General features: G+C 31.9%; 1 pseudogene; it reads left to right on the forward strand.

Moving 5' to 3' along the window:
* LOC149140516 (protein trichome birefringence-like 11) overlaps nucleotides 1-24,262 on the forward strand; it is a 53,009-nt pseudogene that overhangs the window by 21,731 nt on the left and 7,016 nt on the right.

Here is a 24,262-nt window from a genome sequence, read left to right on the forward strand (position 1 = left end):
TTAACGTCGTGTTCGAGATAAAATTCTGCATTTATTAGAGATGAAACAAATATGACTTCGCAAAGAGGATATTCAGATTAATTAATTACAACAATATTATGTTCTTATACCCGAAATACCCAAGTAAATAGATGAAAATCTGAATACAACAGGACCAAAATAATACGATGTAATATTTAAATCATGAAGTTGTTACGCAAAAACAAGTTCACTCGCACAATAACACTATCAAATAATTACATTTACCATAAAAAGGTTTTCACTCACTTGTTGCATATAAAAAAAATCTAAAAGATAAATTTATCAATCACTAAGAAAGATCTAATAAATAATCCCCCTACAAATATTCACTCAAAAGAAGTGTGTGCACCACAGAGTAGATCTAAACTTTTAACTGGAGAGGTGACTTTGAAAATGAAAAGAAACTTTCCAGATCCAAATCCTTAATGCAACTTCCAATAAATGTAAATATTTCTTCAATATGAAGATTTAAGAAGTGAACACAAACATTAATGCAAGAGTTCAGATCTGAACCTCTATTACTTGTTTCAAAAGAAATCACACGAGGGTTTATCCAATCATACACACCTCTTACAAGTAACCTTCACATATAGACAATAATCACACCATTTACTTATCACACAATACAATAGATAGAGGGAGAATGAGCTGGGTTGGTTGGGCCCTAGCCAACCAACTTGTTTCCCTTTTTAAGGAAATATATTAATCTATGAGAACAAATTTATCATCACAGGAAATAGATAAAACAAATGCATGAACCTGGCATTGATGCTTTATTAATGAAACCTCAATCTTTAATACATCACAAGCTTTAGTAGTCCAACTCCAGTTGATCAGAGGAAGGGGGTAGAACCCCCAACACTCAGCTCGACAACATGAGAATACAAAGAATGGTTTTCTGTTGTCATAACTCATCTTATATAAATTTTACAATACAATTTAGCTTTAGACAAGTTAATCCATTACAAACAAGATAGGAAATTAAATCCCAACAATGTACCATGAATGGGAGATCTAGTTCAACCATGATCCAATTGAGGAAACACAAATATGATACGAATTTTGCAAATATTGGCATATTTTGGAATTATGGAAAAAAACATCATTTTTTATAAAACCGCCTCAAAGATGCTTATGTATCTCTTAGAAAAATATGTTTTTTTGGAAACCGTTTGATGGGAGCCTAACTTCCGATGTTTTCAACAAATACCTCTCTTGTAATTTTCTGATTCAACTCCACTGCTTCGAAAATCATGCCTGAAGTTGATTGTTTGGCTACTTTTGCAAATATGGGTTGTACCTAATTTTCTACAAATCTATCTCAAAGACCTCTTCAAATCTCCCAAACGGTGGAACAATTTGGAAAATCACTTGAAATTTTCTCAATTTCCTATACTGAGAGAAAAACCCATGTTCCATAATTTTCATATTTGACTTCATCTGCACTAAAATCAAGGAGGAAGTTGACAGTTTGAAAGCTACTACAAATTTGGGGCTGTAGCATTAATTAATATTTAAAAATCCATTTGTATGACCTTGATGCATTTCGAATAATGTGGAAGTGTTCAAACAATATTTTCAACAAAAACCTTTCCCATATTTTCCCGAAAATGTGTCAATGTATGAAAGTCCCAAATTGGTTACTCTCAAGTGCAGGAATGCTGCTTTTTAGTGTAGGAACAAGTCAATGAGAGATAAGTGAAACTCTAACTGTAGAAAAGGATTCAAAATAGTTATAAATATATTTCATCTATCATTTTCCTCCATGTCAAGTTCATATGATCGAGTGGTCCCCATATACTTCCATTTTGGTGCAGGATCTCTATGGAGTGCAAGACCTACATTAACAACATTAATGAACATAAATCCTAAGAAATTCATATAACGAAGGTATAAAATGCAAACCAAATGTAAATCTTTTCTATTACATCAAAATAATGTATAAGTTCAAGATAAAGGTTCATAAACTGGTAAAATAAGGGAATAAGTGAGGCATCAAATAGGAAAAAAGATGCATTAGATACAACAATTCTGGGGCTTGACACTTCTTACAGAAGTGTGTTCACTGCTAACATTTGGAATGTTATTATTATGATTGTCTATACCTAAATATTCGCAATTTCCAATTGGTGTACCAAGTGGAAAAGATGTATTTTTAGTGTTCAAAATGATAGGTATATCATAATTCATAACTTCACTCTCGATATCGTCTTCAATGGTCAAATCAACAATAGATTTATCAATACATATTGTTTTGAGAGGAAATATTATTATTAATAATACAACCCAAAGAATTTGTATTTTACAACGCAACACTAACATCAAAATTTTCATTTGTAGAATCTGAGTTGTTTTTAACGAATTGATTATTGTTAGAATTGATGTGTTGGGAATTAGAGGATGTAGGTCTCAAGCTAAAAACAATGCCAAAAACCTTGCCAGTGAAATTTACAATCACATTTTTATTTGAAATATCGTCATTGTGAAGTTGTGATGATTCAATGACAATCTCAGTGATGTCGTTCTCCAAATTATGATTTTTATTAGATATTCCATCAATGTTATCAAACTGCCAGCTTGATTCTACCAAAATTAAGGTTCTCAAAAAAGGATTAAACTTTTCCCTTACACCTAAAAGCATTCTGGTTAATGAAATTATTTGTAGTATTGAAGATAGTATTCAAACATTGACTAACTTAGAAAAATATTCTATTAGACAAGATTGTATTGTTAGCTTAAGAAAAACCAGACCACCCAAGAGTAATATCAACGATGAAGAGCACCTAGCTCTAAGAATGATTAAGGAAAACCTTAATATTGTTGTCTTGAAAGTAGATAAAGGTGGAGCAACTGTGATAATGAACCTTGAAGATTACAATAAGAAAATGAGGGAGCATCTATCTAATAATGGTAGCTATTAGAAGCTCACAAATAACACCATGAAAAAAGTAGTCAGAGATGTCAAAAAGGTTAGTCTATCTTCTAACTTGGATGACCATATCAAAAGGAGAGTGATGCGTCATGGTGATATTATACCAAGGTTTTATGGAGCTCCAAAAATACACAATAAGGACATTCCTTTAAGACCTGTAGTAAACACCATTGGCTCTCCAACCTATCTTTTAGCTAAATTTGTGGCTAAGGTCTTAAACCCCTTTCTTGGCCATATTGGCTCTTACATTAAATATTCTTCTGATTTTGTTAAATTAATCAAGAATGTAAAAGTCAACCCAAAAGACATCATAGTAAGCTTTGGTGTAGTATCCCTCTTCACAAAAATTCCCATTAATGAAGCTATCCATGTTATTAATAAAATAACTAACCCAATTACAATAAAACTTGTTGAAGTATGTCTCGAATCCACTTTCTTTAGTTTTAGAGTAGAATATTATGAACAAACTAGTGGAGTAGCTATGGGTTCTCCCCTCTCACCAGTAATGGCAAACCTTATATGGAATAATATGAAAGCTTGATCCTTAACACATACCTCTTAAACCTAAAGTTTGGAAAATATTTGTTGATGATACCAATGTCATATGGAATGATGGAAAAGTAGAACTCTATAAATTCTTATAAAACCAAAATAGTATATATACCGATATTCAATTTACCATGGAGATAAAAGAAAATGGTTGCTTACCCTTACTTGAAATTCTAATAATAAGGAACCTGATGGGAATTTATACCATAAGGTCTAATGAAAAAAGACACACATAAAATTACCTTCATGTTGATTCCCATCACTTCCTGACACAAACGATTAGTGTCATTAAGAGCCTAACCACCAGAGCCTTTAGAATATTTGGAGAGGATCATAAGGATGATGAAATAAGTCACTTGATTGAAGTCTTCAAGAATCTTGGCTATGGCAAAAAATATATATTCAGTACCCTCAATAAAGCCACCAATAATCTAGACAACAATAACCCTAAGACAAATGACTCTGGAAAGAAAGAACTCCTCCCTTACCTTAAAGGAACCACTCATAATATTGCTAATATTTTGAAACAAAAATAAATCGTAACTTCTTTCAAACCTATTAATACTATTACTCCTAACATGAAATCTGCGAGGATAGTTTAGATAATTTTCAATTTGAGGGTGTTTTAAAATAAATTTCTCTTGTGGCAAGTGCTATATTGGTGAAACTGGGAACTCTATAGAAGTTAGGATTAAGGAACATGGTGTTGATATCAAGCACGAATGAATAAAAATATCTGCATTAATAGAACATGCCAAAACCACTAAGCATCATATATATTTGGATGATACTAAGGTTATCGCCAAAGAAAACCATTATTATAAATGTAGAATTAGAGAAGCCCTTGAATTTAAGAAGCACCCTAATAACATTAATAGCGACAATGGCCTTGATATTAGTAAAAATTGGTTTACTTTGCTCAATATGAACCATAAATAATGACCATTTTTGGTCCCTTCTCCTACATTTCTCCCTCTCTCATTCCTCCCCACCTTTTATTTTTATTTTATTTTTGTGATTATTTTTATTTTTTGTTTTTCATAGTTTTTATTCTCTTAGGTTTGCTTAAGTATAAATATCAAATATTCTAATTTTCTTTAAGATCTTACATTATCCACGCACGCATGCACACATGCATGCACGCACACACACACAATTCATTCATTCATTCATTAACATTCATCTCATATTTAAATCAATTAGATCCTCTTAACTTTAATATATATTATTCAAATTAATTCAATTAATATATTGTTGATAAGCTATGTTATTAATTATATAGTTCATCTTTACTAATTCACTTTTCACATTTCATTTTTACTTTTTAATTCATCTTAATCTATATATATATATATATATATATATATATGTATATATATATATATATATATATATATATATATATATATATATATATATATATATGTATATATATATATATATATATATATATATATATATATATATATATATATATATATATATATATATATATATATATATATATATATACATATATACATATATATATATGTATGTATGTATGTATATGTATATATCCTTGAGTCAACTAGATTTTCTTAAAACATACCTATCCACCATTTATTCTCACCCTCTCTTCATAATTTTTACATGTCTTAATAATGGATTTGGATATGGGATCTGAAACACCGACAATAAAACCCACATCTGTGAATCTTCATGAATCAACAAATAAATATTATATCCCCCGTGTTGTTCTATTCAAGAAGGATCGAAAATAGACAAATCAAAGTATTATCTTATGTTGATGTTATGTGATTCAAGAAATTTCAGAGTGAGACCAATGGCATTCTTATATTGTCATTGTTTGTTTAACTTAATTGGTAGTCTTTTACTGATTTTTTTCTCTTTGATGTCAAAAATTTAAGAAACTTTTAGATTGAACACCATTAGAATTTTGAAGAGAACTGAGCACAATCTGGTAACCTTTGTGGGATGATATATATTCTATGTTTGAACCAATTTTTGTTTATGTGATATCAGCTCCAATGCAGGCAACATGCTAAATAGGATATGAAACCATCGAGCAATCTTTGATGGTGATTCAATCAGAAGAAATAATGGGAATCACTCATTTGCATGCTAGTAGACGAAATTCCAAACAAACTCCAAATATATGAGGTGAATGGAAGCTCCATTTCAAAGCACCAAGGATTTTTTTCCTTCAAATTCGAGTTCAATTGCACTGTGGAATATTACAAAGCACCATTTTAGGTTTTGCAAGGTCGTCTTCCTAAGCTCTCCCCCTCCTGAAGTTAAAATTACACTAAAATTGTATTTACTTGACTTGACATCTTAGTATTCAAAGGATGCATATATTCTAGTCTTCAACACAGAGCATTGGTGGAACTTTGGGAAGACCTTGGGAGGGTATGCTTTTATTTTGCAGTCTGAAAATAATGAAATTGTTGCATTTGGATTTTGTATTAGCCTTAATCATGGGATACTACATATTTTATGTTGGTTGTATGTTCAGACACACAAATAAGCATCCCTTAATGGCGATCCTTTCTTTGATACAAAGCACCATAAAAAAAATTGGGCTTACTTGGTATTTTTTTCCAAGAAGTTAGATTGGAAAATACAAAATCATAATTTAAAACATCAAAATTATTTTTGTACATTCCATATTTTATTAAACTTGAAAAACTTCTTACTCGTTAGAATTTTTATCTAAGATTTTCCATATGGACTGACAAAGAGAATTTCACAGGCGCTACTATTTTCGAAAAGGAGAAATAGTAAACATGACATTGGATGTGTTGATTTCTTTTGAGAGATATATGAAGACAGTGATGGAATGGATTTTTCAAGAAGTAAATACAAATAAGTAACATGTATTCTTCCATACCTATGCTCCTGTGCATTTCAGGTTTGTTAGGATATTCCGACACATAGGAAATAGTTAAGTATAACTTGGCCTAGTGTAGAGTTAGGTAAAGTGTGTTTCTTTACTATGTACTTTCGTAACTTACAATCCGACAGCCACGATATGTTCTAGACATGAAGTGACCTTCTCTCCTTGGTATTACCGACACTTGATCCATGGATTAACACCCGATTGGTCCATTATCTCTATTTAAAGAGAATGGAGGGTCATTTGTAGGGTGACCGTTCATGAGAGAAGCTTATGTAAATTTTCATTCTTTTATTAATAAATTGCCTAAAGTGGCCACGTTGGCTCAGGACGTGGACTGTTTCCCTCTTTGAGGGTTTTAACCATGTCAATAATATTGGTGTATCGATTTATGATCTGTTTGTGAGCGATGTCCTTTGGTGTTATATCTGAGGAACTTACCCTGTAAATTCCTACAAGGTTTGTGCCATATATATTGCTTTGATAATCCCTACACACTTAAATATTTGGCTCTTATGGTATAATATCCAAACAAAGGATAATGATGAATTCCCTTATATCTCATGTTGTGTTCTTCACATGGAGGGGAGGGACATTGAAAACTAGTGGGAATTTTCATTTAGAGACCCAACCAACACTAAGTATACCTGATTTCCTTGACCCACATCTATGAAGCAATAATCTCATCATCTCCAAAGCACTGGAGTAACTTAATCACAAAATATTGTGCAAATGTTAAACATAACATATTTGAGTCAACTGAGGAAGGATAGTCACTCATCACTGTATTATTTAGGCAATGGATCTAGACCTACTTCCCTAAGTAGGTAGGATTGCAACCACTAGTGTCTTCCTAGAGTGCCACACACATGGAATTAACTTCTCTGTGTATTTTTTTATTGAAAAAGGCTTTGGAGATCAAAAAAATGGAATTTGCAACATGTAGAATTCCACCACATTATTTGTAAAGTTAATTTTTTAATATCTATTCTATCAAGAAGGTTGTTATTTATTTATTAAATTCCAAGTGAATTTGTGAGGAGGCATTTAGTTCAAGTAGAGAGGAAAAAACAATGTTCGGTTTTAGTCATGATTTCATGCCATATTGGGCTGCAAGTTGGGAAAGCAAGAGCCATTCTATTATGATTGTTGTCTTCATGGTCATCTTGACATAAGTGACTACTATGTAACATAATCACAATTACAACAATAATTTGTTGTTGCCATGCAACATGTATTATACCACGGACGAGTAACTATTTATTAAAACATTAAAATCAATTTCAAGTTTTGAAAATTCCTTTTCATTCTGGTTCTTTCAGTACAAAGTGTGTTGGAGTTTCTTAATAAAAACTAATGATCCAAGATTTAAAAAAGACAATATCATTAGAATAGGGGATGCCACATTTTTGTAACCCATTTATTCCCATAAGTTAAAGTAAATATATATGGTAGCTTATAAGAGTCTCACAAAACTATCAGCTTGTTACCACCCGAATAGGCCAAGCCAACTATCCCAATTAAAATCTAAATCCAAATTAGAAACAACACAAGAAGTGTTTAGAAACCTTGAATGAGATTTTATTTCACCACCTCGGTGAGTTGAAATGTAAAGAATGAAATAATGGGCATAAATGAGGAGAACGTTTTCTGTCCAGTTATGTGAAGCTTTCATAACCAATAATTTTGAGTACCTCTATATTGGGGGGATTTATTTGAGCATTTTTTGGGGAGGAGAGCTCGGGAAGTTTTTTCAAGCTTGATTTGGATACCCTTTCTTGGGAAATATTGTAAAAGCTCACTATCTATTTTCTTGCTAAACTAATAAATAACACCATATCTAAATTTTCTACCCCACCAAAGAGGGTATTCTATCTATCGAATACAAATTGCAAATTTCAAACCCTGGCATGCCTGCTTATTCGAAAGTCATATCACTAAGCTAAATTTTATCCAAACCAACCCAAGTTTTTCAAAACAAAAATTACACATAATTTTCACACAACGATGTGACATATCTCAATAGATGATACGAGGTGAAAATCATGGTTAAGTTAGGTTGAGTAGATCCCACCTGTGGCATCTAAAAAATGTAAGGAAGAGTCCATTCCATTAACAAGGGTACTCGTCAACTAAAACAACTTTATTTTCTTACTGCCTCTTTTTCTTCCAATGGCTTGGAGTGGGAAATAAAGAACTACTGAGTATTTCAAAGGATATAAAGTCATGAAAGCGAGACATGCATATGGTCCAAAGGGTCATCGTGGAATAATTGTTATTATATTTGAGGAATCATCAATGGGATACTTGGAGGTAGAGAAATTATAAAAACAATTTTTAAAGGAAGGGAGAGTAAAAGATGATTGAGAACGACGTCGAATATTGTTTTCTCCAGGTGGAAAACATGTACTATATGATTACTTTGAAACAATAGAAGAAATGAATATTTTCAATAGATGCTCTAGATGTTTGTATTACTTATTTCGTTGAAGTTTATATGACATGTATCACAAAGGGGTGGATTGTTAAACTTTTATTTCTAATGTAAATTTCGCAACAAATTTCTGGGTGTCTCCTAACATATTTATGACTCATTAACCATAGGAATATTATTTATTAGGAAAGTATGATTATGTGCATCAAGATTATTTGATTTATTATGTAATCCCTAAGACACATTACTTGAGAGATGTTTTTTGGTTCATGTTGTCTGATGCAAGTGAGTAAATTTTTTAATTTATATTGAAGGAACTATTATAACAATGCAAAAGTATTTTGCAGGAAAAGCAAGATTGAGGTATGAGATGAGATAATATCTTAAAATGGTTATGGAACCCATGAAACAAATGGATGAGGACAATCAGACGTTGTCTTGGTTTAAAATTAATGTTGCTAGACAACAGGAGCATAGTAAACGTTTAGAAGAAACAATTAGCATAATGTCATCAAAATTGCGTATGAAAGATGAAGAAATTAAAATTATTAGAAAAAGGGATACAAAGAAGCATGAGGAATGAAATAAAGAGGTATGATTAATTGATAGTTGAGACTAGAGCATATGGAAGTTGAAACACAATAATCTATACTAGTTCAACTAGTGTCTTGGATTTGCACCTTCTGTATAATTTTATGTGAGGTGTAAATTATTGTTTTCCTTTGGACATGTAATTTTAATGTAAAAATCCAAGATGTTTAACCATGTGTGTTTTATTCATAATTGATATTATTTTGTTCTATTGAGGTTTTTATGATAGCTATGCTATTTGAAAACTGTGGGTAGATGGATTATTTGGAGCAAAGTTATAGAGAACAAATTGATGAGTTGAATGCAGATATTACAAAAAGATAATCAGGGATGGAAGAGATTGAAGAGGAGTTCAAGAAATCACACTTAGATCATTGTCACCATCTTGAAATTTACTTTTCAAAGCTCCCAAAAGATTCACAAGTTTTTAATCATGAAGAACACGAACAACATATCAAGTAAATTTCCTCTCCATTCTGGACCTTTCTTTGATTTTCATCTATTTACTCTTTCTAGGAAATAACTTATTATTTTTCATATGTGCATGGAATGTTTTTTTTCCTTTAGTTCCTAAATTTTAGACCAACCAACATGTTTTTTTGGCCTATATCTTATTGGAATCATAGCTTGCATTCTTCAAGGATGCTAGTAGGGTAGAGCACACCCATTCTTAGTGGTCAATGCTATGAGAGGCTTGCAAAATGTTTTTTCGAACTACTTAGATCTTGAAGAGTGAACTAGTCAAGCATTAAAAAAAAAATTGCAATTAAACAATTCCTGATTTTTTTTTTTGTCAAACTACCTAGATCTTGAAGAGTGAACTAGGCAAGCATTAGAATTAAAAAAACCAGTGCAATTAAACAATTCTTTTTTGGCTTTGGTATGAGTCATTTCCTGTTTTCAGAAAATAATTGCTTTGACTTTCTTGTCATCTATATATGCATAGGAAATAAAAACCATTTTTTCTTCAGCACTCTTGCCTTGGGATTTATCCAATAATTAACCACATACTTGGTACCATACTAGCTACATACTCAACCCCAACCAACTACTTACTTGGTCCAAACCACTTTCATACAAAACCAAACAAGGCTAAACATATTCAACATCCTGGCTGGAAATATATGTCACGAGTTTGGTTCAACAAAGTGAATATATGAAACATTCATGTTGGAAAAAATGAATTTAAACTTGGTCCAACAAATGAAACATAACTGATTCTTATATAAAAATCTACCAATTAATTGATGTAGGACTCTCATCTGAAATTGACATGTAAACATGATAATGCAAGTCAAATGGAGGAAAGGGAAACAATGAACATCAATATTTAGATGAAATTGATGGGTTGGTTACTCCACTAATAATGAAATTTTCCTTGCAAATAAATTTCCATCCTTTTGTATCTACACACATGCCTATTAGTGTAGTTTCGATACTCTACCTATGAGATAGAATGCTTAGAAAATCTTTGCACTTTTCTACATTGTATAAGATTGGGCAAAGTCCAAATAATGTAATCATATTTACTTACAGGATTTTAGACAATGCATGATAATGGTCTATGGTAGAATATATATTCGAAGGGTAAAAATAACCCTAAAACACTATGGGGGTGCCCTTTTCCATGACTTGGTAGCCTCTTATGGGACACACAAAAATCTATAATTCACCATTTCAACTTTATAAAGGGACAAATTTATAAAGGTAGAGTTCAAATTCACTCGATTAGTGTTTTCTCCTATGGACTTCTAAGTTTTTTTCAACTTATTTTTGAATCATCTTGGTTCCCAAAGAAGAAATTGAAACAAATTCCATTTTTCAATATATTATCATTGAAGCACTTCTCGAATCTGTAGGAAACAATATCATCTGTTGTGTAACTTTAGGAAATGAAATTCCATACTTTCTTGACATGATTATGCTATAGATATAGTTACTCCAATAGGAAACAATTAAGTTGGTTTCAGTAATCAAGGAATCAATCAAAATGGTGAGAGAATGAAGATGGGTTACACTTTTGGGCCAAATGTGGCAATGAAATTTCAGTTTTTCCTTTTCTATCGAATTGCACCCCTCAAAATTCATGTAAGAATTATAAATTTTGATTTGGAGTAAAAATAAAATATGTGGAGAATTATGTTGTTGTCCTAATGATATTTTTTTCAAAAACAATTAGTGCCATATAATCTCTCAATTTTCTATTAAATGTCCTAATGATATTTTTTTCAAAAAAAATCAGTGCCATATAATCTCTCAATTTTCTATTAGATGCAATATATGTCCTTGCAAATTTTTTCACAAAACTTAAGAGATATGCACGTGTTCATGTAGCGTACATTAGTCCAAAAAGAGTAATTTAATCTCTCTCTCTCTCTCTCTCTCTCTCTCTCTCTCTCTCTCTCTCTCTCTCTATATATATATATATATATATATATATATATAAGCATGATCTACACATAGAGAAATAAGTTTTTATATTAAAAAATTATTTTTTATGCAATTTTTTAATTTATTTTTTCGAAGTTGGCAAAGTAATATTTCAATTGCATTTTGGAGAAACGTGTTCACATAAGTTTTTTTTTCAAGTATTTAAATAAATTGAAAACCAAGAGCACCCTTTTGAAGAGGATTCATAAACAAAGATAGTGGTATTTTTTGAAATTTTTTCATTGTGTATATTGTATGTTATTGATTTTTTATTCGGCCCCTTTGAAATTGTCCAAAAAAATATCAAGTGTTATGTTTAAAAGAAATTAAATGAAAAATACCATATGAAATCAAAAGTGTCAAATTCATAGGCCATTGGATAGAGAATTATTTCACAAATCAAATGTGATCAACTCTGCCACTTAAGGACAATTTCTGCCCTAAATCCAATAGGGTACAAAATGGGGTTGCAGAGAAATCTTGCAGAAGAGTTGCCAAAATTGCAATTTTTAGGACTTCAAGAGCTTGATCAACCACTTTAAATGCTCAATTGAGTGCTTAGATTCAAAATTCACATTGCTCGATCAAGTGTTAAAGAAACCCTTGATCGAGTGGCATATATGGTTAACCAGCAGCTTGATCGAGCCTTAAAAGCTAGCCCACTAGCGACCTTACCAACTTTTTATTAATGGAAATAATGGTGGATCATACATATCAAGGGATCGATTGAGCCTATAGCTCAATCGAGCCTCTACTATTAACAAATAGTTTTGTTTCTAAATTCGACTGTGAAAAAAAAACAACAAACATTCTTTTATAGAGAAATTACATAGCTTGGAAATTACACAAAGGTTCATAACAAACATGGGAAATTGGGGATTTGGATCTCGAAAAGGAAAGAAATTTCCATCCACATAGGAAGTATGAGATAAATCTAGAGAAAGGATGAGAAAAAGACACCAGGCATTGAGAGAACAAGAAGTTCATGCAAATACAGATAATTCTAATTGTCTCACTTCTCATATTACTTGCTCCATATTGTATGCATTAAGAAATATGATTAAAAACCAAAAACATATGGAGAATGAAATAATAAAATTAAGATAAGATAAGCATTGAAAGTAATACCATGTAGTTAAAAAATGAGATGTAACATCAACTAAAGAAAACCACTTGAAACCATAGATTCAAAACCACTTGAAACCATGCAAATTATTGAAAAATACTTGAATTTTTTTTAAACCACTTGAATTCATGCAAATTATGAATCACCTTTGAATTGTAATGGTTTAAGATAACCCACAAAAACTAAGGATGTGATTTAACTAAATAAAACCATTGGAACATAATTTTCGATATTATTTACATGAATTACAATTCATGACAATTTATTTGCAAGAGGGATTAGCAAAAATGGTTGTCAAATAGGTGCTCCAAAACCTATAAACATTAGTTTGATTAATGTTTTATATGCAAAGTAGGATTTAAAATAGAGAAAATGTGGCAAGATATACAAGGAGCAAGAATATCCCTACTTCCAATGTGCATGAACTGAGAAGACATTTTTTGAATTTAAGTATGGGGGTTTACGCAGTGCATTATATTAGATATCATTTTGGGATTCAACTGCGTTAAGTAAGTCATTCACGTATGACCATTTCCATGAGAGGTAGTCGTAACTGACTAATTTCTCATGATTTTTGAATAGTTCACTTAGCACTCATTGCATCGGGTGATGCTCACAGAGGTGAAGAAGTGGGATTGAAACTAGTGAAATGTGGAGAACGAATCACATAGCATCAATCATCACTTCTGGGGCTTGCACCCGGTAACCAGGACTTCCCAGGAGGTCACCCATCCCAGAACTCCTCTGGCTCAAGCGCGCTTAACTATGGATTTTTTCCCCACAATCAAGCCCACTTAGCTTGCTACCCCATTTGCAAAACCTTAGCAAGTATTGTGCCTCATGAACCATTCAGTTACGACTACCTCTCATGGAAATGGTCATACGTGAATGACTTACTTAACGCAGTTGAATCCCAAAATGATATCTAAGACATTTTTTGTTAAACATATATTTAACAACATTAAACTTTCATAACATTTATCATTATATATAAAATTTAATGGTTATTTGAATCCTAAATGATGATCCTTGCCTTTGAAAACCTCATAAGTTTCATCTTTCAATTCTCACATGAAGGATATGAGAATTTTTTTAAAAGAACAATTTTTTTCAAGACGTGCAAAGTGTAGTGTAGATTCATGCTTGCATAAAAAGGAGTGTATTATTGCATATAACTATAATGCTCCATGGAAGACTCATGCGATTAATCAATATTAAATTCATAAATAATAAATGCAAAAGAAATAAATTAGCATGCATGTAATGATGATATGCTAGAAATGTCTACAATGTTAATCTTCTTAGACTGTGGCAATCTAATGTCGATTAGATTCATCTAGTTGTTTCTAAACAAACATAATCTTGAAACATATTGAAAAATATGGTTCAAAAGTAAAAAATAGTTCTTTATTTTAAACTTTGTTGAGATTTGATGAAAGTAATTGAAATCATAAAAGACATTGGATATCCATCTTTGCACATGTATAAAAAAGGTTCCTTGTAGAAACATATAGTTTTTTAAATTCTCTTACCCCTCCTTGTGCCCTACTTGATTGTTATGCTAAATTTTCCATGTAAATTCTCCCAAAAAAAAACACTCAAATAATTTTTGCCCCTCTTCACCACAAATGATAACAATGTACATTCATTATTGGTAAGACCTTGAAGCATCTTCCTTGTTCTCTAAATCCACTAAAACCTCTATCTCTTGATTTTTTTTTCTTATCAACAATTTCATTGTCCTTTTCATCCCACATTTCTTCCACTTTTTATTTGTAATTGTGAAATTTGTTATAATTATGATAAGTTCTTCCTTTAAGAAAGATATTCTTACTATTGTTTTATGCTAATTTTAGTTACATGTTTTAAAACATTAAATGATATGGTGCTTGTAATGAAGAATTCTTTTTCAAACTAGTTTGATCTTGTATAGTAGGATTTCAAATATTAACATATTGAAAAATTAGTTGAATATGTTCCTTTTTGTATCAATGGAGTGTGCATTTATGTATTATATCTTATAGCTGATTAAATTGAATGAATTTATAGATATATATTTTGTTTTATCTCATGAAATAAACTTGGCCCTTCAATTTGGTAATCACTCATTTTGTGATCCTTGAAACTAAAACCTAATTGAAGATCAACACTAAAATTGATTCAATTAACCTAAGGATAATTTGAAACATTAACGACACACATAAAGGTCTAGGCTAAAGACGTGTTCTGACATCTTTAAACATAGGAGTTGTCGTTACTTTTTTACATTACATTCTAGGGGTAGTTGGTATTCCACGTACGTAAGTATATCATATCGTTCTCCACATACCTTCATGTATATTATACGACACTCGATGTATGAAAAGTAGATCAAAATGCTTCCTATCATACATGACATAATATACAACACTAACACGGAAAGCACTTCCATGTACCTCTAGGTATATTTTGGAAGTCCCGATTAGGATGAAAGCCAACCCTAGGTAACTGAGTCAGGTGCGTTGTTATCTATGATACACTGGACAAAACATTTGGGGAGATTGCCTTCATGTACTGGAAACATTATTCCACAATTCATATTGACCTGGTAATCCTTATCTACCTAGTTACCCCTTTGTGTTTGATTTGTGTCTTTAATATTTTAAAATTAATTAGTAAACCATGGAACAAAAACACTCTTGTCACTCATGTAAGATGAAAATATTGCCTCCTTTACCTCTTGAGGCAACACCTGTTGAAATAATAATAAAACAAAAACTACCGAGGGTACATTAAAATTTACTCCCTCTGAAACCACATTTGAAGTTTATCAACTAGAGTTGTCACTTCCTATGAGTACCTATCCAATGTGAAGACTTGACATTATAACATCAGGTTAAATCCACATAAATGTGTCTTTTCTTTTCAGTCCAGTAGACGTATTGGATTCGTACATGTCAAAACAATGAATCTGTATTGATCATGTCAAAGTGCAAGTGATCCTTGACTTGCCTGCACCATCTTCACTTATTCAGTTACAATGCCTCTAAGGGAAGGGTAACTTTCTATGGAGATTCATTCCCAGTTATGAAAAACTTATAAAAGGATTTACTCATCTACTGAAAAGAGGGGTTCCCTTCCATTGGGATGATATGGCACAAAAAGATTTTGATGCTTTGAAATATGTCCTAGTTCAAGCATCATTGTTATATCCCCCTGACTATCAACGATATTATTTTTTGTATCTTGCTACATATATTACTACCATTGTTATGGTAGTGGCTCAATAGGATGACCAAGGGGATGAACACCCTATATACTACTTGATTCAAAATTTGAATGATACTGAGATAAAGCACACTTACGTTGAAAAGTTAGCTTCCAAATTGATTTGTATTGATTGATTATGAATTCTTTTATATTTCATCATATTCTGCATCACCCTTTTTGTTGACACGGGGACCGATACCTTTACTAGTGCGCTCTTCTTCGAACCATCTTTCCCTAAGCTCCAAACCCTTTTATTTCCATGTTTGAACTTATAACCCTTGGTGCATGTCAACTTTTGCTACCTAGTTTCCTAATATCAAATCATATCATGACCTTCCACCTAGGGTGATTTCTTAAATAAACTTGTGTAGATTTATTATTCACTTGTCTTATGATGATGATTCACTTAACTTAAAATTATATTTTGTATTCCACTATGTAGCGATGGAAATTTAAAAACCACATGAGGAAGAAGATGTGTCCCATCAAGCTAATCAACCAAATGATAATCAATATGTGCCCTATGGACCTGATCAACCACTAGAGGAACATGCACCCTATCAAGATGATCAATTATCACGATGGGAACAACTTGTGCCATTGTTGAATTTAGGCTTTTGTGATCCATGTCAAGTTTAAAGAGAAGAGTTTTCGGTAAAATTGACATCGTAATTCATTTGTCGACACGTTTCGAACCAACAAGTGTGCTTCATCATTAAGACAAGTTAAAGAACCAGATCATGGCTATAGGTTAAATAGACAGAGCATATCATTCAATGTTTATATTTGACCTAACTAATTATCTAACTAATTAGGTTATCCATTTAATAAACATTTATTATTTTTTATTATTATTTCATATAATAATAATATAAGGTTTGTATATAGTTTATATAGTTTTAAATAATAAAAAAGGTCTATTAATTAGTTATTCATTTATACTCAATTTAGTTAAATACAAATGATTACATTTAATAATTAATGGAAATAAATATAACAAAAATAACTTATTAATTAATTAACTAATTATTTTTCCCTGTCCCTATCTCTTGGTCCAGTTCAGTTACCCGGTCCAATATAGTCGCTTCCTAGTCAAATATAGTTGTTGAATGATCTGCTCTCTCTATTTAACCTGTAGCCATGATCTGGTTCTTCAACATGTCCTGATGATGAACCACACTTGTTGGTTCGAAACGCGTCGACAAATGAATTATGATGTGATTTTCACTAAAAAATCTTCTCTTTAAACATGTGCCATGTCAAGCTAACATACCAATGGAGGAAGAATATTTTCCCTATCAAGCTAATAAACCACTGGAAGAACAATTTGTTTCCTCTCAAGTTGATAGGATAACAGGGAGTTGTAGTGTTTTGTGAAGGGGTGGACTATTTGTAGAAAATTTGGATGCAAGCATAATAGAGAACCTTGGAGGGCATATCCCTTCTTTCACTATTAGAGACCATGTCAATAACATCATTCCACAACATTTTGAGAAACATTCAGTTGTTGCACAATCCCAAATACTACACGGGTTGATCAAACAAAAGAAACTAAAACATGCCATAAAGCTTTTGGGTGTCCAAGATTCTAAAAGAAAGAATACAAGTATGAATGTCACTAAAAATATGTCAAAGGAATTCACTATGTTTGGAAAATCAAGAAAACCCGATGTTCGAGCTACGCGCAGGGCAATTACAACTGTTATTGTTGCACCAAGTACATAAAGACAACAAAAGTTGGCAATAATGTCAAAATTTCTCCATGTCTCGAGAAAACCCTTGCACAAACATACCAAATTCAGGGTTCGAGTGAATGAAAATGATGAATCTTCTTGTTAGGCTATTTTCACCAGGAAACCCTACCAAGACAGGCTTACAACAGGAATCAAAGAATTTGTGGTAGAATTTTGGGAGAGCCATTCTCATGCTATTCCAAATAGAAAGCATGTCGTACAACATATCATAGCTAAAGGTGAGTATCAGGAACATGCTAAGCACATTGTAGAAATGACAAAAGCTGCACTATTCGAGGAATTAAAAGAAAGCAATTGACATGTGAAGATATACATAAGGATGTTTCAAAATTTGAAGACATGATTTATTAAGCCTAATACAATCCATGACACGTGTTGCTGCCGATATCATATTGAATTTAAGCTTCATTATGACACTTTCTTGGAATTTTACAAGAAGGATTGTCACGACGACTCTCCTCCTCCTACAATGCGTGATTTTGTTTCATCAATATTTTGCATAAGGGAGCCAGAAGAGTTATATTGCAAGAAAATATGTATAGATGGGAGAAGATGCATTAAATGTGGTGATTTGACGTTGCTCCATAGGAACTTTCTTATTGCTTCCCAATTAGTCTAGGATGTCATATGCCACCATCACATGGAATTATTATGAGTATGTCATGGGAAATCAACCATCTTCTTCAACTCTACCACCTAAGAGGATAAACTATGTTGAGGACGTGATTCCTATTTCACAGTTCACGGGGGTGTTTCAAAACCATATCTATAAATATACCAAACACTCACACATGTCTAGGTGGAAAGCGTTAAAATTTAAGCATTCTCTCGAAGTATTTCAGATAGGAACAATCTTATCAGTGGTGGAATTTTCTTAGAATTACACATTTTCTCCTCAGACAAAGATACAAAGTGAGTATTATCACTTAGACCAAGTGTCCATATTGGTACATGTTTTTTACAGAGATGCACAATTGAACATTGATGGTATGGATAGCACTGATGAGTCACGTGATGTGATTAAGGAGTATCACTTTTACATAAATGATGATCATGATCATGACTTATTTTTCATGCAACATTGTTTTGAACTGATTTATGGATCATTAAAAAAAAAGCATATAATTCATGGAGCATTGGATATGGTTAGATGGTCACGCAGGGCATTTCAATTCAACACAAAATTTTTATTGGTTGAGTTGACTACACAAGAAGACACAAATTTAGCATACTTGGAGCTACTTTGAAATAGGACATGGAAAGGGTGAGCATGATGGTGTAGGTTCTTATGTAAAGCGAGCACTTAGGGCTACCAAATGCGTCATGATGTAGATCGACTCAAATCATCAAGAGAGATAGTCAACTGGTGTAGATCCCATTTAGGACATGAAGGTCATGATTCTACAAGGCCTGTGCATAGGTTCTTCTGGAATATTGAAATTGGCAATGTGAATAAATCTATTCCTTGGTATTATAATACTATATAAGGAACAAGAGAATTACAATCAATGCAGAGCAAAGACATGGGGGAAATATTTTCCATCGAGACAAGAAAACTCACATATTTTTGTGAGTTTTTCATTGGTGTTGATGGGTGTAGACCTAATCACCGTGAAACGCATGGTACATGAAAGGATGGAAATATGTCCCTCTTAATCCAAAGGTACCTCATCCAATTATGACATGGCAAGATATGCACAATGAAGAGGACATTATTTCACTTGATCATGATCAAGTATCTGATCTTGTAAGGGAAGGTATGTGGCTCATTTATCATTAACAATTTCATCTACTAATTGAAATATTGTACGTATTTAACTAATACATATTTTATATTTTGGTTATAGGTGATGTTTTTGTTGTCATTGACCCCACAGGGAATGAAGAGAATGTGGCCTACTATTTGATGCGATTCACACAGGTGTAAAGTAGGTTGGTGAGACCATATGAAGATGAATAAATCACATACCAAATTGGTGACATGGTTGTGATGGGCCATTTTTTTGAAAAGGTTAAAAAATAGATTGATCACATCATTTATAGAGATTTTATGCCTGAATATATATCTTGTCAATACAATCATCTAGTCATAGCATCTCAGATCAATCTCATAGAAATAAAAACAAAGAAAGGCCAGCCAAGGAGATGGAAGATGACAGAATCAAATGATGAACGTATTATGGAGACTTGCATTCCTATGAGTCATTGGCCAGATGAGTAGATGATGCAAATGGAAAGCCCTTATGTTGAGTCTATAGCATTCAAGTGCAATTTGGTCTAGTATAAGAGATCTCAAATGTATGATTTTTGTAATCTATAAATGTGATAGTTGAATACTCTTGTAATTTTATAATTTTGAATAGAGAAATGTTTCCCTCTTATCTAGGATGGATTCATAATGGTGTGCATATATGTTATATAAACTTTAGTTTCCTTTAGGTGCTTAAGTTTCTAAAGTACACCAAATTTCAAGGAGGTGCTTTAGAATCAAAAGGGGTTTAGATTTAGATTTAATAAAAATTTGTCATCTTAAATTTTTTAAATGTCATGTGTATATTATTCCTGTTGAGCATGCAAGAAATTTCATAGATCTATATGCATGTCATACATATTTGGTTTCTAGAAAATCCATTTCAGTATATAACAACCAAGTTGATATGATCCATTTTATGAACATTCCTAAATTTAGTTGGCTATCAAATGTTTCAATCAATTCCTTAACTTAAGACATTCAATTAATAATATTCAAGAAGTAAAATTTTACAAAATAACAATTTTGAATTCTAGTTTCATAGAATAAGGAAATAAGTACAATATTACTATGATGCAAATCACTTTAATACTTAAAATGAACCAAAATATATGATGTACATCAATTTAATAATGAATTTGTAGAAAGTGTCTTTTAGTGCAGCCAATGTATGTTAATTTAAACAATTAATTATATGTTTCTATAATTTTATGCACTTTCCTAAATTTATTTCTCTATCTAAGTATTTCAATCAATTTTTTATCTTAAGACCTTCAATTAAGAACATTCAAGAAGTAAAATTTTACAAAATAGAAATTTTAGTTGTCATATTGGCTTGTAGAAAGCGTCTTTTAGTGCCAACTCAACGTATGTTAAAAATTACAATGATTTTAATTCAAATTTCAAGATGTAAACTATTAGTATTGTAATTATTTCATGAGTCTATGAAACTAGAATTCAAAATTGTTGTTTTGTAAAATTTTACTTCTTGAATGTTCTTAATTGAATGTCTTAAGAAAAGGAATTGATTGAAACATTTGATAACAAACTAAAATCAGGAATGTTCATAAAATTATATAAAATTATCAAATAACATATCATTAACTATTTTTTTGGTATATTAAATTCCAATACATAGGACTTATATAATGTTTATGACTAAGCTGTTGTAGATGACCTTAAATAAATAAAATTTAATAAAACAAGTTATTAGTTGAACATTTCTAGTTGAAGAGATTTTTTTAAAATTGAATTTAAAATCTATTTCAATCATATTTGTGTATTTTGATTGAACAATGAACATATATTTTAGTTCATTTTAAGTATCAAAATGACTTGCATCATAGTCTAAGATTGTACTTATTTTCTTAGTTTATTTCTTGAGAAGTCAAAATTGTTATCTTGTTAGCTATGTATGATAATAAACTATCCATATGAAAATATATACAAATTACATTATACACATGAACATCCACAAACTGAAATAATAAGCATCCATAAATTGAAATAATGTTCATGCATCCATAAATTGTCCATGTATGAAAATATACAAAGTTTGTACATCATATGTGAATATGCCTTATGAAATGGGCCTAAAATTATACAAACTAGCTATGGTCCACTCTAGAAATGATCACTTCTAGAACTCTTACGAGTGTTCTATTGTGCAGAGTGAGATTCAAATTAAAACTAATTAAAACATTATTTGTAAAAAAATAAACAATATGGAAATAAATGATTTTGAATTGTGCATTTAAATAGTCCCTAACCTATGACTCAGTCAAGTGCAAATGGAAGTTAGGTGGGATGGGGGTCTGATCAATCTCATTTTGATTATGTCCTTCCTGTGGCCCAATGCCTCCATACCCAACATCCCACTCATGTGTGCACATAACTATAACATTGACACCCCTCCACATCTGGGCCTGTGCACACAATGACAACGATAAATTATAATTAGTCTAAAAATTAATTAGCATGCATACATGTAACTTAAAAAAAAAAATTGTTGAAATATTATGAATAAAAAAATTCACCTCAACTATTAGTTCATGAGTGTTATGAGGTGGAGATGGAGGTGGAGGAGACTGAGCCATGGAAACATGCACTAGAGGAGGTTGCTTTGACTCCCTCAGATGACCTCATAAGCTCATCTGTGTAGTTGGGTTGTGCATGCATGTTATCATGAATTTATTAATATAAATAATGTAAAATTTGACGATAAGAGTCAAAAGTCTCATATATATGTACCTGGTCTATGTCACATGGGTCGTGCACCCTCCAAGTGTTACAGATGGTATCATGACACGTACGTGCATATGACAAAAGTTGGTCATGACCTCGACTCTCGAGATATGAATCATCATGTAATGCAACTAGTGGGCCATGAGGCAATGAAGGTTGGTTTCTTATCTCCCCACGCAATGTGACATGTGAAATGGCCAATGTCCTCTGCATGCTATCTTCAATGGTATGCCTAGTCTTAGCACCAAGTTGTGACAACTTCTCTAGCTCCGTCAGAAATACCATGCTACAAGATGGTCATGAAAACAATATCAAAGGTGGTGCTACATGCGTGGGGTCCCTACGAGCCTGACACATTCATAACTATGTCCCAAATGAGGTCCATAAAACTTAGATCCGATGCTAGTGTAATGTGGCTTCATATGTAGCACAAAATCTACATATAAAAATGGTGGGGGAACTAGCCCCAAGCTGCAATGAATCGATCATAGAACAAATGGGCCACATCAATATTCTTAAAATATTTTAGCGGAATTAGACTAGCATGTCTAACATGACATTCCGGAGGGATGTCAAACAACTCCCCATGAATATCAATGTTCTTGGTGGCATCTTTCACTACCTTCCAAGTATGTGGGCCTCTAACCTCTAGCCTCCTAATCTTATGTATGGAATATAGGAGGTGGATTTATGGGCCTTCCCTCTAGTATGGATCAATTAACTTGTTGATGTTATCCAACATCAGAGACAAACTATGCCTAGTAGGTGAACTAGCAGAGATTTTATCCAACTCTCATGTGATCCATGTCTGTTGGGCCCTAAAATCCTCAATTGTGACATTGCATATAGCGTCATTCCATGGAGGGATCGGAATTGCACTTTTATGCTCTCCTGGCCTTACTGAGGATCTGCAAATCATAAATATAATTTAATAAATACATAACAAACTCGAACAATAATAACATATACATTAAATTCGAACACATCAATTGAAGACGATTTAAAAATTAAAGTCTATTTCAAGACATAAACAGATAAAGTTTAAAGAGGACTTAAAATGCAATATGTATAAATGTAACAGGTGAAGAAGGTCCACTATCTATAGCAAGTTCATCAACAAAGATAGAAGCACTGCCTTTGACACTCCGACTTGTGTTGGAGCAAGGATCTACAAGTGCAACAAACACTCTAGTATGACTACATGATCTAGTCCGACCATGTATAATATATCCCCTAACACTCCGAAGGGTTGTGGTTTGGGGGTGTATGGGAGATGGCTCTACAAATTACATATAATACATATAAACTAATCTAAGAAAAAAATGTTAACATAGAAAGAATGTTGACAAGAAAACCATTTATAAACTCAAGTAGAATAATCTAGGCTAAATTCATGAACTAAATAGAGTGTCTATTTTGATAAATTGTCAACCAAAGTATTGAGTTCCATGTAAATGCAATCGAAGAATGTGACCTTGAAAATCTAACTTACACTTTTTCTCATTTATAACTAATACATTTTATTCATAGAGAATAAATATGTAAATATATGTAAAAAAAATGAAATAAACCTATTTGCAAAATTAATAAAACTTCATGTCAACCAAATACTTCATAAGAAAAGTTCTTATAATGTTTGATTTTGACACATGATGTGTGCTAGGTGCAAGCACATGAAGACAATGTTTCTGGTATGACACACTATAGAATGAAATGATATGGTACAAATTAGAAAAGAGTCAAAATGTTTATATATTTGACCTTTAAATGAACTTTTCATCA

Source organism: Pinus tabuliformis, chromosome X (assembly GCF_031772625.1).
Source record: "Pinus tabuliformis cultivar Carrire ecotype Pingquan chromosome X, CPIR1, whole genome shotgun sequence".
In the NCBI taxonomy this organism is placed as follows: domain Eukaryota; kingdom Viridiplantae; phylum Streptophyta; class Pinopsida; order Pinales; family Pinaceae; genus Pinus; species Pinus tabuliformis.